This window comes from Chanos chanos, chromosome 15, assembly GCF_902362185.1.
Source record: "Chanos chanos chromosome 15, fChaCha1.1, whole genome shotgun sequence".
NCBI lineage: Eukaryota > Metazoa > Chordata > Actinopteri > Gonorynchiformes > Chanidae > Chanos > Chanos chanos.
The window spans coordinates 19,550,454-19,567,381 of NC_044509.1; the positions used below are offsets into that span (position 1 = coordinate 19,550,454).

A 16,928-nucleotide genomic window follows, 5' to 3' on the forward strand; every position below is an offset into this window, starting at 1 on the left:
AACACAAGGTGTTGTGCTGATGCCTGACTAGGCTCCGAACTGCCCACTCTTTCATCCAGCCTCATAGCTTCGCCCCCCACTGCCATGTTATTAAGCTGCAGTTGTGAATATTTTTGTTGTAGGCTTATTTCTTCAGCTACATCGCGGCTACTCTGTGCAGTGCCCTGTGCCTTTCCCTCACTAACTCCGTTCTCATCACTTTCCCCGTGTTGCTCCGTTAGCTGTAGCAGCGAACTGAGGTACTGTTTAGCAACGTCTTCCTCCTCATTTTCAATCGCATTGTCTATCGACTCGGTTATTAATTTTATTAATGTTCGCTTTGTTGCGACATTTTCGGTCGGGATTCTGATGCGGGTACATACCTCCTTAACCAGATGAAACTGAAGAAGCCAAAGCTGTCCAGTTATTCTTTCTGCTAGCATCTCCAGATCCATTTCTAGAAGTACACACCCGTCCGCACTTCCGAATTTCCCTCAGCTGCGGGCTGACTTTGTTTTCTCCCTCTTAGTCACTCCAAAGCACAACATTAAAAATCCCAGCGGTGCCTCCAGTTTTGTTGCACACCTGAACAAAGGACTTGCCAGGCGTACGTGAAGTTCGGAAAACTTTTTAATTAACTTTTTTCACAACAACACACTTCTCAAGCTAAACTCGCTCTCTCGTCCGCTCTCCCTCTCTCGCGCTCTCTACTCTCGCGCGTCTTTTTTCAACATGACCAGTCTAGAGCACCCCCGTCTTCCTAGAGATGTCACAGGTGCCTGTCTGAGCCTTGCTCAAATACATATATCTAAAAGAACAAAAGTTACATCAAAATCTTATGCAATAAACTTACGTTCACAAACACACAATTAACAAAGAAATAATAAAGAGGGGGGTGTCCCTTTTAATGTGCTTATTCCTATGAGCCCCACATATTGACAGCCAGCATTGCCTTAAGAAATGCGGTTTACTTCTTCCTACAATGTACCAGTAAACAAGGACATAAGTCGTCGTATGTTTGCACCACAACCAGATCCCAAATCTTAGAGAGAAGGGAAGAAACCAACTATGAGACAGTGAAATGAGAGACTCGAACTTGTGAAATTGGTTCCACTCTGTTGGGCATAGGAAACAGTGCTGGGGGTGGTTCTGATGGGGGGGGAAGAATGGAGAGGGAAGGACGAGAAGAAAAGCAATCTGTTTTTCTTCATGACTGAGTGCATGAAGTGGTTAAAACATAAAAAAACACTGGTGGGGGAAAATAACCCCACACCCACTCTGGTCTCCTTATGTCTCTGGCTACAGCATGAGATCCTGTTGAACAGAAGAAACAGCAGCAGTCTTAGCCGACAAAGGGCACAGTGATAACTGGGAGTGTGTGAGGCAACAGCGAGTGTGCAAGGGTCAGAGAAGCAGGGTACAAAAGCCCACTTGGAAAAAGGAAGCAAGAAAAAAAAAAAGAAGATGGAGTGTGGTTCTCTGGGTAATTGCTTAGTGTAAGGAATCTTTTGTTATTCCAAACTCTCCCCGGCTTGGTTTGGGATGAATCTAATTTCCTTTTTTGCCCCAAGAACTAATATCACAATATTTGGAATGAGATTAAAAGCAAAGGCAAATGAAAATATACAAAAAAAATGTCTCTCATACCACAGATCATTCTGTGGCAGAAAATATTTTAGCACTGGAATGGTTGAATTTGCTTGTGTCATGGTGGCAGCGAAATATCTGCTGACGGTATTTTATACAGGAGTTGAGTTAAGGTAAATTAACGAGTTCGGCGCTCAGTGAGGGCATGAATGTAGTGTGGTCAGTAGCTATACTCAATACAGCTGATGTTTTTCTCTTCAAAAAGTTGAGGTGTACTTTCCACGGCATCTTGCCCAAACGTATCATCTGTCTATTTCTCATCCCCATTGAATTTCACATTATAAACTTTACATCCGATATGGGTTACCGCTGTCTAAAACAGCTGTGAACGATGACGAAATCTAATCTTGCGAGATTTGCTGTAACAAAGAAGTGAAGGCAGAAGCTTATCCTTGAACTCAGCAAATAAAGTAACTGCTGCATTCTCCACTCCCATGATCAGGCAGGAGGGATGAAACACATCGCAGCTCTCCCGACGCCAAGCCAGACAAAGTGAATGTCGAAAGAATAAACAAAAACAAACACAAAAACCGAGCCTAGCTGATATTCTGCAACTGATGAAAAGTTATTCTGTGGCTGAAACAATCAAGAATTTGTTTAAAAGAAACCGTTGTCTGTGCAACGAAAGACGCAAACGCTATCTCACGGGTTCTCAAAAGACTTCCATTCCTCACCAGACATGCAAACATGCCTCAAACACTGTCAGGTTTAATAAACCAATCAATGATCTAACGAGTTAAGGTCCCATTTGTTTTTTAAAAACTGAAATCTGGTAGATCGACAGAATGACTGCGTGTGTGCTGACGATTCATGTGTGATCTCACCACGGACTGCAAGCCCAAATTTTTAGTCATTACTTATGAGCAAGACAAGTAATATTTCATGGGATCTTAATTAAAATGGATTGCATATCTTATTTCAGGAAGCCATGCCTGTGTTGGAGGTATAAGCACTGACTTGTGGACCTCATAGAAAAAAAACAAAAAAAGCCTCAGTGTATGGAACATAATGACTCACCTGGTCCAAATGAGGTGATGGACGGGTGGGTTGGCATTGGTATGACAGTCATCACTAACCACCATCACATCTGGAGCACCTGAAACAAGTAACATTAGAAAATGCTCCATGAACATTCTAGAACCAGCCAGTTAAGTTCTCTGCCCACCCAGTTCCTATGTCATTCAAAACAATGAAAAGAAGCAAGAAAGAACATTTTTGACTTTGTGTTTACCATTGTTTGTATTTAATGAAAGCCTCTGTATATGCATTAGCCTTAACAAAAGGTAGTCAGTCTATGTCAAGTAACACCTTGTAAAATGAAAATAAAGAATGCAATGTAAGTATAAAAGTTAATGTTACTATCCCAGAGCATTATGGGTAATATAGTTCCCTTATGCGTCACAGACTTACAGGTTTACTCCGTATCCTTCAATAAATTTAATTAGAACACTCATTCACTTACTCATTATCTAAGCCGCTTATCCTAGTTAGGGTCACAGGGGGTGCTGGAGCCTATCCCAGTGCTCATAGGCAGGGAAACACCCTGGAGAGGTCGCCAGTCCATTGCAGAGCAGACACACAAACAAAAACAAAAACAAACACACCTAGGGGCAATTACGTGTCTCCAACTCACCTAAGCTGCATGTCTTTGGAAACGGGAGCTCCTGGAGGAAACCCACAGGGAGAACATACAAACCGAGACCCTGGCCACGCAACCGAACTCAGAACCTTCTTGCTGTGAGGTGGCGCTACCCGCTGCGCCACCGTGCCGCCCTCTAATTAGAACAATCAATCATATTATCATTTATAAGAACTAAACACTAATATCTAAATAAAGCCACACAGTACGTTCTCAAAGTAAGAGTTACAACATTGGTTGACAAACTCGGCTTCAGGTAATGTGTGAACATTCCCAGCCTAAATGAGTTCTGACATCAGGTGAAATCATTGCCTCAGGACTCCTAACAGCCACATTGTCAAAGCTGTTTATTTACCATACCACATTTAAAAAACAAGTATCAAATTAAACATCTCATTCCCTTCTTATCAGTGATGATAAGCACAGGATTGCATCATACCTATTTCTGAGAGAACATACAAGAAAATGGGGCTACATTTTGCCTCATGAACTCATTTGGCTCAGGCATCCTAGTGTAATGGTAGCCAGCAGGTACAGTGCAGTGCAGTGAGTAAACCTCACTCCCCGACACCTTAAGAGACGTGCTAGCACCCACGGGTTTTAGCCTATTTGCTAGCATGCCGCCACCGGTGTTGGGGTAGTTACTCAAAGAAAGTAATTAAAGTTCCCAATTACTTATTTCAGTTGCAAAAGTAATTACACCACTCATTACTTTACTTTTGAGTTATTATTCCCCAGTTTACCACATAAAAATACAAGGTCAAATATCATAGTCCTTTCATTACTTTATTTTCAATGCAATAGTTTTGCTTTGTGCTGAAGAGCACCCCAGTGTAGCGGGTTGAAAAAAGAAAAGTATACAAAATTAAAATATGTATTTAAAATACTGTGAGCTACAGACCTCAAACTACTATTTTAAATGATTCCAAGCAAGTCCTTAAAAACATACCTAAGAATGCATGTCCAATGGAGAGAGGAGGTGACAAGCAGGGTAGCTGGCATAGACACTGAGGTTTTGGCTGTTATTTTGTGCTAACCTCTGACCTTTGAGTTATTTTAGGGAGTTATTGTAAATGATTTCAAGCACGTCCTTGAACATATGCACAAGAAAACATATGTATTGGACACATGTATTGCGGTCCAGTGCTGACACTGCTGCCCATGCTGGTGGTTGGCCTGGCCCCACCCAAGCCTGGACCAGGGAGAGGGCAAGGTCTTGGCTCTGATTCATTTTTAATAAATATTAAGGAATAACTGCAATTCCTTGACTCTGTTCGGGCGTCTCTTTTTTGGGCTTGGATGTCACCTTCTTCTTGGACACTTTAGTTGGTGCAGCAGCGACAGCCACTTGTGCCATTTTGAACTCACTGGTTCTCTCGCTTGAAATCCATTCGACCTTTTGATAGAGTCAAAGTTTCCATTGCTCTTGACAGGTGATGCAGTAGTTCCTCTCCGGTCCCATTTGCAGCTGCCTTGATGATCTCAGTATAGACATCTGTGAAACAGCTGCAAAGGAATTACAGAAACAGGAACAATAAGTGTACCTATATACATTAGATAAATGATAAGCAACAGAAAACAAACAAGACTTCATATCAGTCATCCACATTATTCTCGCAGTAAAGTAATGACACAAATCAACGACATGTTCAGTTGGTTAAGACCCCAACCTGAGGGGGCGCCGAACCGGAGCCAGTGACTCAACTTCCTTTGGTGCTCCAAGAGAGTGGTATCCCCCAATGCACCAACATCTCCCTTAAGTTTTCTGGCCTCTGGCTGAGCTCGCCGCTGAGTTCACATCTGAGTTCTGCCTGCATCTGCCCACTCCAGTATTTTCTCTTGGAGTAGGGCAACTGCAATGAGATGCGAGTGCCAACTTTGAAGGAATGTTTCGTACTCGACTTTGTTTCCTTGGCTGGTGCTGTGGAGCCCCGTAGGGCTGGAAGTGGCGGAGCCCCAGGATGACGGCAAGCAGCTCTTGGCGGGTGATATAAACTCAATATAGACATCAGTGAAACTTTGTCACCTTTTTAGGTCCTTCAGCATCTGGAGAGACAATAGTGCAATTCTTTCATTCTGGAATGTTCTGCTTTATCCATTTCAACGCTTCAGGTTCTGCAGATTATACACTGCGATGTCAAAAAACCCTGTATCTGAGAGGCATGCAGGTCCATGATGATGATGAGGTCTGCCCCGGACACAGAGCATGTTGGCCACCAGGGTTTAGGACCTGATAAATGCGCATGGTATATTCTGCTAAGATGGTTTGCTTCATATCATCCATCCTTGATCCACATAGTGACTGCTACTCTACTGGGTAAAGACCCCAAGCTGAGGGGGAGCTGAACCGGGGCCCAACAGAGGGCCCCAGTGAATTGACTTTCTCTGGCACTTCCAGAGACTGGTACCTTTGCACTCAACCAGGAGGAAGAGGCAGTAAGATCCATAAGAAAGATTTTCCCTGTGATAACTACTTTTAAACTAGTGTTCAGTACCTGAGCAAGAAGTTTATGGCTTGTTTATGTTCTGTCAATAGTGGTTCCAGGCATATTTCCAGGAGGTGCAGCCAGCAATGTTTGGCAAAAAGAGATGGCTGGCACATGACGACACCTCTGAGGGCAGATTCTTCATCTCCAGCATTGGGAAACCCATCGATAGTGCTTGCAATGACTTGGAACAGTTGCACAACAAGTTAGTGAAACAAAACCATTTCAGCTGTGTTGTATATATTATGCAAATATTACGTATCATTTATTCAATGTATATTGTTATGCTATCATTTGTTTAATGTATATAGTTATTATAGTTACATTACTTGTTCCAGTTTTTGCTTTTTGTTTTGGTAGAGCTGCAGCAATAATTTACAATATTAAAATGCAAATGTTTTGCAAAGCGGATAAACGTATAATAAACGCATTTTTGTTTCACATACAGGGGCGTAACTATTTATTATATGACTTAGATAGTTGGCAGGAATTTTGCGAATGCTAATTCATTCAATATAATAACACCCTACGCAAGAGACAGCACAATATGACTTGAACAAACTGCTGGCAACCCTCGGGGTAGAGCGCCAGAGTGCAATATCATGAGAGAAAGCCCAGGGCCCACATGTTATGCCAAGGACAATATTACAAGTCCATTGAGCAGTTTAGTGTGTTTGATTGACACAGAAATATGGGAAAAGATTCAGAAACACTCTGAAGCAGAAGCTGATCGAAATGATACCTATCAAGTCGTTACTGTGTCGTTTCACACAGTACATGGCCATTAAACCGGGCTAATTTGCTATTAAATTCTGGGTGGCCGCTGACATTGAAACAAAATACAAGTTGAACGCAATTCCCTATCTAGGGAAAGATGACAGTAGGCCGGCAGTAGGCTGAAAATTTCTTCACCTCGTTGGCACGGGCAAGCAATCTTTTGGTCTACGTTGAAGGGAACTTCTGAGTTGGTCAGTTGACCAAGTGATTCATGACGCAGTCGTTAGGAGGGGGTTGGGATCACACCTAGGCTATTGATCTAACAATAGACTATGGCACTCTATTGGGAGAGGGTTGGGAGGTGTTACTTGTAGGTTGCTTGGCAGGCTAGGTGTTAGGCTACTCATAGCCCACTGCCTTGAAAAGTCGTAGTGTTTGCTTCTATCTGTTAGCTGTGGTAGATAATTCATTTATTAAAATGCAAGTGTAAAGCTTGATATGCTCGGCTGGGTTTATTATGTGGTACAAGCCATAATTTAACGGAGACAGGCGAGTTCGGAACTCTAAACTGCCACAAGTTTTGATTTACACGCATTGTAATTCTCAACCAGTTACTGCCTGTCTTGTCATTCCGATGGGTTGATAGTTACTCCGTCACCCGACATGTCGCCCAACAATAGCGTTTCTGAGACATTGAGATTATAGTGTGTGTGTGTATATATATATGTGTGTGTGTGTGTGTATATATGTATGTATATGTATACATGTATATATACATACACACACACCATAATGTGCAAAATGATGACAAAAATAATTTAATAATTTAATAGACCCATGACGCGCATTATCGTTTAGTGTAGGTACACTGGCGTAACTATTGACTATAATTTTGGCACTACTTGGACTGTGTGTAACTATTGGAAAGGCCGCTCCTCTGCGCATGCGTCACGCAGAACTTTCTAGTGAGACCCTAAGAATACCAAAGCGAAGTACTCAGAGAAGCCCTGTGTGTTAAAGTGTGCGTGATTGCTGTAAAAGTGAGTTCTACCCTGTTCAGTAATATATTCATTGTTAGTTTAGCCTTTTCCCTATATATATTCTAGCACTGTTATAGTTCGTGGGGTTTCTCGGAACGTAGAATGAAGCTTGTTTACCTCGCATTAGTCTGCGCCATTGTAAATAGAGTTCACTGCTTGTTTACGGATTAAGTAATTGATGCCGTCACGTTTATATCGTTACATTTTCAGTTAATTCCTTATTCGTTGCACAAATGTACACTTGTATATACTTGTCATGCCACAGTTACCGCCTTTATTTTGTGTATAAAGTGTTCACTCGTTGTTGCAAAGTGAAACTAGCCTGGTAGCCATGTTTGTTTTATCTCCTAGAGCTTCACGTCCGCCTTGTGGTTAATTCAGAAAGCGCCGCTAGATGGCACTGTTGGACCGTATACATTACTTAATGTTCTGTAACAGCACTGCATGTTCCCTGCTCTAATGATGTTTATGTGACTACTATTAATGTAAATAATGTAAATTACTGTTTGTTATCACCTGTCTCTGTCACACTGATGTAAATGTGGTCTTGCTGTTTATTGTTACAGACCACACTGACACATACCTTTGTATCCTGCTGTCTTTGGACAAAAGGGGAGTAAAGTTATAGTTGCATTAGACGGACTACTGTGTGTCCTGACCGACACCCCAGGGAGACACCTACTTCCCTCATACTACACCTTACAGTCCATCCAGCCACAGCTATCCAAAAGTAACTAATCACCATACGACTTTGATGGTGACTATGTCAAGCTCAGTTGTAATGACATGCCATTATTTTACAGCAACAAACAACAGTTTACAATGGTACAATGCAAGCATGTTTTGAAAAGTGGATAATTAATATACACATTTTTGTTTTACGTCCATGTGCGCAACTAGTCATTACATGACCCTGATAGTCTGTGTAGACTATGATAAGCTCAATTCTCATGACATTGCTTCATTTTAGAGCTGCAACAGTAATTTACAATGTTGAAATGCAAATGTTTTACAGAGTGGATAAACGTATAATAAATGGATTGTTTCATGTACATGGTCTTAACTATTTGCTATATGACATAGATAGGTTGCAGGAATTTTGCAAATGACAACTCATTAAATATAATAAAACCCTTTTTGGGCAATTGGCAGGTGATAAAAGGAGACAACCGCATGGGCGGGGCTGTTGTGATCATCATATTCGCAATAGCATTTCTGAGACATCAAGAGCTATAAATTAGTCCACAGGTATGTCTACAGCTCACTGTGTAGTGGAGCGGCTTCTGTGAGGGAAGGAGGTGGCATTAATGACCTGACGAGAGAAAAGAGGCTGATGGAGAAAAAACAGCCTATCATGAAATCACTTAAGCTGATGCACCGGGAGAACGAACAGCCCAGACACCAGAAGAAACTGCAGCCCATTCGTCACGACAGCGATGATGAGGAGTACATGCCGTATTTCGAGCATGAAAACGATGACGATGGAGAGGGAGGACCAAAAAAAGCGAAACCGTCGCGCCTGTTGGAAGTGCGATGCATGTCTTCGCACCACCGACTGCGGCAAGTGTGACTTCTGCATGGACAAACCCAAGTTTGGAGGCCTGAACAAGAAAAGGCAGAAATGTCGACTTCGACAATGTCGGAGCCACGCCGTGAGACACTTATTGCCCTGTCAGTTGGGCAAAAGTAAGTTGACGCATGCAGTGGGCTGGGTGGGGCAGGGCAAACATTCGTCCCTTACGACTCCGTCCATGCTGGGACGCCCCAGGCTCAGCAAACGAGGAAGACCACCGGGAAAGAGAAAGATCAAGATCAAGAGACGTCCGCTGGATGACTACTTCACGGAAGACGAGGAAGAGGAACACGACGAGGACAAAGAGGACGGTGATGAAATTGAGAGCGTGGGTTTCGAAGCACCGTATATAGTGTGTAAAGATCCCAGTGGTTTGGAATCAAGTGCCGACAGGTTTGCTACTCAGAATGGAGGTCTGGAGATGCTGAGAATGAACAGTGAGCAGTCCAGTGTCCAGCAGCCTCAGCCTCAGCAACTGTTCTACACAGTGAGGGATCTGCCAGATATGCCGTTTGAAGGCTTCGGTAAGGCACCCTGCGGTTGACTGAAGACGTGGAGATGGTGAGAGTGGGCGCGGCGATGCCCGAACTGGGGCCAGCACCGAAATCTAGCCCAGTGATGATCACGGAGATCCACAGCCTGGTCGAAGGAACAGAGACGGGGTCAGACACAGACCCAGGGCTGCTGGAGCTGCTGGCCTCTTTGCGTTAATCGGTCCTGCCAGCTTATTGGGTGGCAGTGATGGCTAAAGGCCCACTGCTGCAGCTGCTCCAGTGCTCCAAACTGTCCACCATAGCAGACACCGTACTGCAGATAGAATCCGGTTTCTTATACCAGATCATCGTTCAGAACCAGCCCTTGCTGCAAACTCACCCCATCTTCGAACGTCACCTCAGCCGTCTGACCTCCGTCAGCCAGGTGGTGGCGCTCTTGCTAGACTTGGAGGACCGGAGCGTCTGCCAGGGCTACCACACGTTCCTGCCTCGGCCGCACTGCCAGCCCGTGCTCTGCGTCCGAGCTGCCACCTGCCAACTGCTGGTACCTCCGGAGGATGAGTGATGTGATAAGTGCCAGCCCACCAATGAGGTGTGAGGACCAGGGGAAGAGTGTGTGACATCATGCTGATGTCATTGGTGCTTCGATACTACCGTATGTCTATCCATCGAGCCTTATTTAATTCCGCTACTCGCAGATGTGTTCTCTTCAGCACACCAATGTATGGACAGCGTTCTTCTCCAGCTAAAACCAGCCAAGTTGCGATACGAGGGGCTGAACTTTTTAACTACTTCTTCGACCACAACCACAACCTGCAATTTTCGACAAGACCCAGCTGTGCGTTGGTCAGCAATCAAAATGGTGCTTAGCCCTGAGTGGAGACGCATGCCTCGTGCTATATCTGGTTCACAACTTCCTTGAATGGTTCTGTTAGAGATAACTACACACAAAGGGAGCCAGTATTCCCCATCCGTGTTCGCTATGCATTTGCCGTTTAACAAACAGTCCACAGTTTCAATCCATCCCCCCAGAGGTGATTGACATCTCTCTTACCAAATAGAAGACATTCAAAGGAACACGTCAATAGCTCATTTGCACCTATTGGTCACTCATGGAGCGAGGTAGACTGCTGGGGCGGGGCAAACATTCGTCCCTTACCACTCCGTCCATGCTGGGACGCCCCAGGCTCAGCAAACGAGGAAGACCACCAGGAAAGAGAAAGATCAAGATCAAGAGACGTCCGCTGGATGACTACTTCACGGAAGACGAGGAAGAGGAACACGACGAGGACAAAGAGAACGATGATGAAATTGAGAGCATGGGTTTCGAAGCACCGTATATAGTGTGTGAAGATCCCAGTGGAGATTGGTGCGGCGATGCCCCCGTAGACTGTATTTTTAGTGTATTTTTTCGTGCTTTGCAAGTCTTGTTGGATTTTCCGTTTATAAAAAATCACTTCTGGACACCATGGCCAGAAAGAGCCTTAGTTCTGCAGAGATCCACGAGGAGTTGTTTAGGAGTGAGGAGGAGCTGGATACAGACAGTGACGGCTCTATGGCTAACAGCATGGAGGCCCTCAGCTGCCCGAGACCTGTGGGGGAAGGACCGCTTACACAGTCACCCATTTCCTGCTTCCACATCCACTTCTGGAGAGGCCACCAGTGCGGCATCCTCCTCATCTCAGTGCCCAGAGCAGAGACCAGAGGGATGCCTCCCTGTTCCAGTTCGTGAGGTGTACATTTTTACATTTCGGATAGGGTAATGAGCCACCATGGTTTCCATGAAAGAAATATAAATATTTGTCTAAAATGGACTTACATCTGTCTGTTCTATGACATAAAACAAAAAAAAGCCTCACACTTGATGTACAATGACAGATTTCTTTTTTTTGTTTTGAACAGATTGGAGAGGTCTCCAAGGACACTTGGACACGCCTAAGCGTACCTGTTTGAAATTGCTGCATAGCACCTGAATACTTTTATGTATCTGCTCCAAATTTTGTACTAAGTCTACCAAAACCTTGGTGTATCAGGAAATGTAAAGCATGACTGCTTTTAGATCCCCAGCATCCAGGCACACACTGTAAAACTAAAAAATTAAAGGCGCTTTTTGTTTTTGCGACATTTTTCCCTGTATTTGATGGTCTTCAATGGAACCTAAAAGATGGAAATAAAAGCCTGGAGGTGAATGAATATATGGGCCCAAGTGTCTGCTTCAATTTAAGCCCTAAATGATCATTGTGCTATATGTACAACTTGAGATAACTAGTGTTAAAGTGAAGTAGTGCAAATCGCTTGACAATGAACTTGAACTTGCTTCTGCACAAAGGGGTTTTAAGAAGCACTCAGGCCAAACATGAGGCAGCCAGTGGTTCAGGTGAATGCATGAGGGATGTGCTCTCTTTCAATCAGGCAGTAATCAAAAAGTTACAAGTTAAAGCGATGTCAACAAAGACCCTGTCTATTCTTTTTCTTCAGACATTTACAATATCAACACTTTGCAGTGGTGACACTGTCAGCCCAGTTCCAGCAGAAAATCAAGCCCATACCAGCCAGTAGTACAACGAAAACAAAAAGTGGATCTGAGGAATGGGAGGGGGAATATGCCCTGCATGGAGAGGGCGGGAAGAAGGCCCAAGTTAACCGCGCAAAGGTGGTGGTGGTGCTGTTGGGTTCGTCCTCTTTGTGCTTCTCCACGTTACTGAGCAGGTGCTCCGACTCCCAGAATACCTCGGCAGGACGGCGAGTTCACTCAGCTGTGCACGTAGCCACCACCGACATAAAGATGGAGGAAACATTACAAAGTGAGTTACTGATATTGATCCATTGTACAACACAGTGACTAAATGATAAATAACACAAGCAAAACAAATGCATGCTTGACGCAAACAAACAAAAAAAAAAAAACTATCATAATGAAAGACCAATTCACTTTTTGAACATATTTTACTAACGTTTTGGTGTAATATAAGCCTCATGAAAAACAGCACTACACAAGCAAAACAAATGCATGCTTGATGCGAAGAAAGACCATTTCACTTTTTAAATGTAGTTTACAATAGTTTTGATGTGGGTTACGTCCCAGGTCTACGAACCAAAAGATATTTACAAGTTTATTTACGAAAGAAAAAGAAAGGGGGAAAGGTGGCGGGGTTTTCCCAGGCCATGAATAATAAACAAAACGAAAACTAACTGTGGAAAAGCCTGCCTATCCTAACACAAAAGAAAAGACAAAATAAAGACAAGCACTACCCTGGCTCTCTATCTAACCAAACACAAGAGAAAAGATCAACAAACAAAAATGGCAGCTCACCCCTGCAGCTCCCAGGCGGCAATAGGACTGGTGAGGCGGCAATGTTATGGCACACACAACACTTCTCTCTCTCTAATATACAAAACATCTTTCTCTCAATCCGTTCCTCGCTGTCCGCTGGTCCGTTTGTCTTTTTAAAAGCTTCCCCCGCAGCCTACAGGAAACCGACGGAATCCCACGTGGCTTCGTGGAGCCAATCCCGTCACCCCACATCTGCAGGGAGACACACATCCACACAACGAACCAACAGCAACAAGACACACACTCCCACAACGAAACATACACAACATAGAGTTCTTGCCCACTTCTGGCTGGGTCCCCGGCTGTAAGAAAGTGTCCCTTGCACTTAAACGGTTATTGCACATTTTCGTAGTGTCTCCTGGGCACAAACCTCTAAGGACCATCAAAGAGGAATTCCACAGGATTGCAGGTGACTTATGTAGAATCATTCAGTTAATGATGATATTTTAACCCTATGGAGTCTGAGGCCTGTCAGCCACTGTTGAGGTAGTCTGACATGCCTTGACATTTTTATATATTTCACCTATCCAAAAACATTGATCCCAAAGTGTTGCATATGCTTATATTCACCACAAACTCAGCACCAGAAATCTGAGTAAGAATTTCATTAATCTATTTTTTGTTTAAATCAACTTTAAACATACACTTTTCAAAAACCTGTTTTCAGAGGTGCTGAGATATTGTAAAAAACACATTATAAACCTTTCTGGCCAAGACTTTTGAGCTCTGAACCATGTAAACACAGGTGTTGGCTACACATAGGTGAGTAAAGCATTCAGAACTTTCATGTTGTTTGACCACTAAAGTCTTATAACTTTGGACTGACACTATTTTTTTCAAAGTCAGTGGCCTACACAATGAATATTGATGAGGTAGGTGTCACAACACCTGTAACAGTCCCCCGCCCCACTGTCAAAGGTAATGGCCCATCAGTCTGGAATGTCATTGTCACCTGTCATTGTGTTTGGAAAGTCAGTGTGAGTTGTAAGAAAAGAAGAGACAATAAAGGCCTTTTCACAGTTCATTGAATATGCTGTGTACAAACCCAAAGATACAATAGATAACAAAAGTTCACGTTTCAAGTTTATTGTCATATACTTGATAACAGTGCAACATCATTACTAGTAATGCATTACAATAGCCTACACTGATGAGACTAATTGTCATAGTAAGGGCAGTATAATCTCCATGAGTCTGATTTATTTGGCTCCAATGATTACAACACTCTTATTTTGTATAGCACACACTATTACGCTATAGGAGCCTGATATGTTACTCTGAACACGGAGGGAAAAAAAACCCATTGTATCCAACTACTTCCGCTGTGTGCAATCCGTCGTCGTACCACTACTTCCCCCATTCATTTTCAATCGGAAAATAACCGATTAAAAACGGCAATAAAAAAACAACAAGTGGGCCAACTAAACAAACAGCAGTCAAAATCATAATACTTACAAACAAGAGCAAATACTCCTATAAAAGCACTATACCTTTTGCAAAAAAACAAGTGATTCTCAGCCACAGATAGCAACGCGCTGGCTACGTGAGGTTGTGTACCCAGCAGATCACGAGTTTTGCCAACAATCGTCAGGCTATGTACGTTCAGCAATCACATTAATAACTCTAAACATGATCAATCGCTTCGCGGATCATTGAATCCAACTATCTGCTGCCGCTGTGTGCAAACCCTCCGAGCTGTAAAACTTTCCCCACTCATTTTCAGTGGGAAAATAACAGTGTCTTTTGTTGCCATAACAACAGCTAACAGGCTAGTTTTGCTAACGACAAGCAGTAAACGCAAACACTTACCAGAAACTCCGAGGATTCGTCCAATTTGACTCAAAACAGATAGATGCGTGCTTGTGCCATCGTGTAGCTCCTTGGTCAGTGTAAAAACAACCCAAACATGTGCTCTTGTTTACAGGACTCAAATTGGGCGTTTCCAAGCATTTTCTTGCCTCGTACTGACCCAATAACGACTCGCGAATTACTATCCCGTTATCATATGAATAGATCTATTTGCAAATGGGTGGGCCATCAAGAGCTACTTTCTGACTCAGAGACTGAAATGTGCATGTTGTTCTTTTTATTCCCCTCACATATTTCTACAAAATAAATTCACGTTTTATCTATATACATTTTAAAGTAGACCGTTGAAGGTTTCGGATGATATGCTTTTCATGTTTCTAGGACAAAAACTGGTGAAGTTATTGAAGCAGTTTGTCGAAATTTCTGTTGCATTCCGCCCATGGGATGGCCGACTCCAAAGGGTTAAATTATATTGCGTTCATGACATTCTGTTGCGACCTCAGACTGGGATCAGTAGTTAGTTTTTATGTTGCAGGGTTTCCCAGTATCATAGGCTGCATCAATGGCACACAGGTCCCATTAATGTGCAGGTACTCTGACCACTGTCTTACAATAACAAGACTATACGTCACAATATACTACAACTGATATTTCTCATTCTCTGCATTGTCAAGATCATATGTGATGCCACTTGCCCTTTCCCTGAGCCTGAGCTGGGCCCCCAACAATGTTTTAGTGTGGCCCACTACAGGACTAGAGCCCGGATTGAGATGACAATAGGCATGTTCAAAGCCTGGCTCCAGCATCTGCGTAAAGTCAAAGTAACCCCAGAGATGGTGTGTGACACTATTTTGCCATGTGTTGTTCTCCTTAATATTGCCACAATTAGAGGAGAGCGGCACCCTGCCGCACAAATGAACGGCCCTGAGGAAGACAGCCCCATCCATCCTGCAGATGTCCTGGATGGAGGAGCCGAGACATAATTTGCCAAAAATATTTCACAGATTAAGATACCACCACCCCCGCAGTCAAATAAAGAAAAATCAGTCACGTTTTATTTGGTCTTATTTCCTGCAAATGCAAATGGAACCCACCTCTAACTGGTGTTCCAATAATTCAATTTAAAGATGGGCGCTTAACTCAGAGTTAACACACTTCAGAGTTGATTGAACTAACTCAGATAAGCTTTTCTGGAACTGAAAACTCAGAGTTTCCCATCTCAGGGTTCATCAACTCAGAGTTCAGGATGAAACTCACAGTTTGTTAAACCTGCCCTCTGGAATACCCCCCAGACAACTGTAATTTAACAGCCGTTATGTTTCGATTTTATATCAATATGTGGCCTAAGTAGCCCATTAGGCAAATCTTCTCAAGCAAGATATCGCGTAGGCCTATTGCCAAATTATGCCTATATCAGTATATGATGGGAAGCTATCCAGGAGACCAGAAAAGGTTGGAGGAAGTGTACAACTCCCTCACTCTGGGAGCATACCCATCTGGGTATAACAAGTCCCAGAAATGGAATCTTAGGAGGTATGCTTCCAAATTCACAGAAAAGGTTAAGTATCTGAAATACATTCAGATGTATCTAGTCTCTTGGCAAGCTAGCTCTTTAATGATTGGAATTCTTTAATGATTGTTTGGTGCAGAGGGAGAGCTCTTCTTCGGAAACAGAAGAGCCATTAAATCCTGAAAACACGCACTGTGAAAGCTCTCTCAAGCACAGTATCAGTATGTTCTCACAGATCTCATTCTTAAGTTTCAGCATCTCGGGGATAAGGTTACAGAATCAGCTGTGCTCTGAGCACCACAGTCAAATGGTTTCTTAGAGGCAAAGGCCTCACGCAGGATCATCACGGCATCCAAAAACAAAAAGCAAAAACAGGAACAATTAATGTAACTATATTAACTATATACATTAAACAAATGATAGCATAACAATATACATTAAATAAATGATACGTAATATTTGCATAATATATAAAACACAGTTGAAATGGTTTTGTTTCACTAACTTGTTGTGCAACCGTTCCAAGTCGTTGCAAACTCGATGAATGGGTTTCCCCATGCTGGAGACGAAGAATCTGCCCTCAGAGGTGTTGTCATGTGCCAGCCATCTCTTTTTGCCAAACATTGCTGGCTGCACCTCCTGGAAATATGCCTGGAACCACTATTGACAGAATATAAAAAACAAGGAGCCGTGAACTTCT

At 43.2% G+C, this 16,928-nt stretch overlaps 1 long non-coding RNA gene across 2 annotated transcripts; it reads right to left on the reverse strand.

Moving 5' to 3' along the window:
• Window positions 1-3,389: 3,389 nt before the first annotated feature.
• Window positions 3,390-5,255, reverse strand: LOC115828414 (uncharacterized). Of its 2 annotated transcripts, XR_004025960.1 has the most exons (3): window positions 4,936-4,980; window positions 4,634-4,771; window positions 3,390-3,401 (listed from the first exon to the last, which is right to left on the reverse strand). It is a non-coding gene; the product is annotated as an uncharacterized LOC115828414 (long non-coding RNA). The 2 variants fall into 2 exon arrangements; XR_004025959.1 differs by lacking the exons at window positions 3,390-3,401; window positions 4,936-4,980 and adding an exon at window positions 5,163-5,255 and having other exon boundaries at window positions 4,668-4,771.
• Between the last annotated feature and the right edge of the window lie 11,673 nt (window positions 5,256-16,928).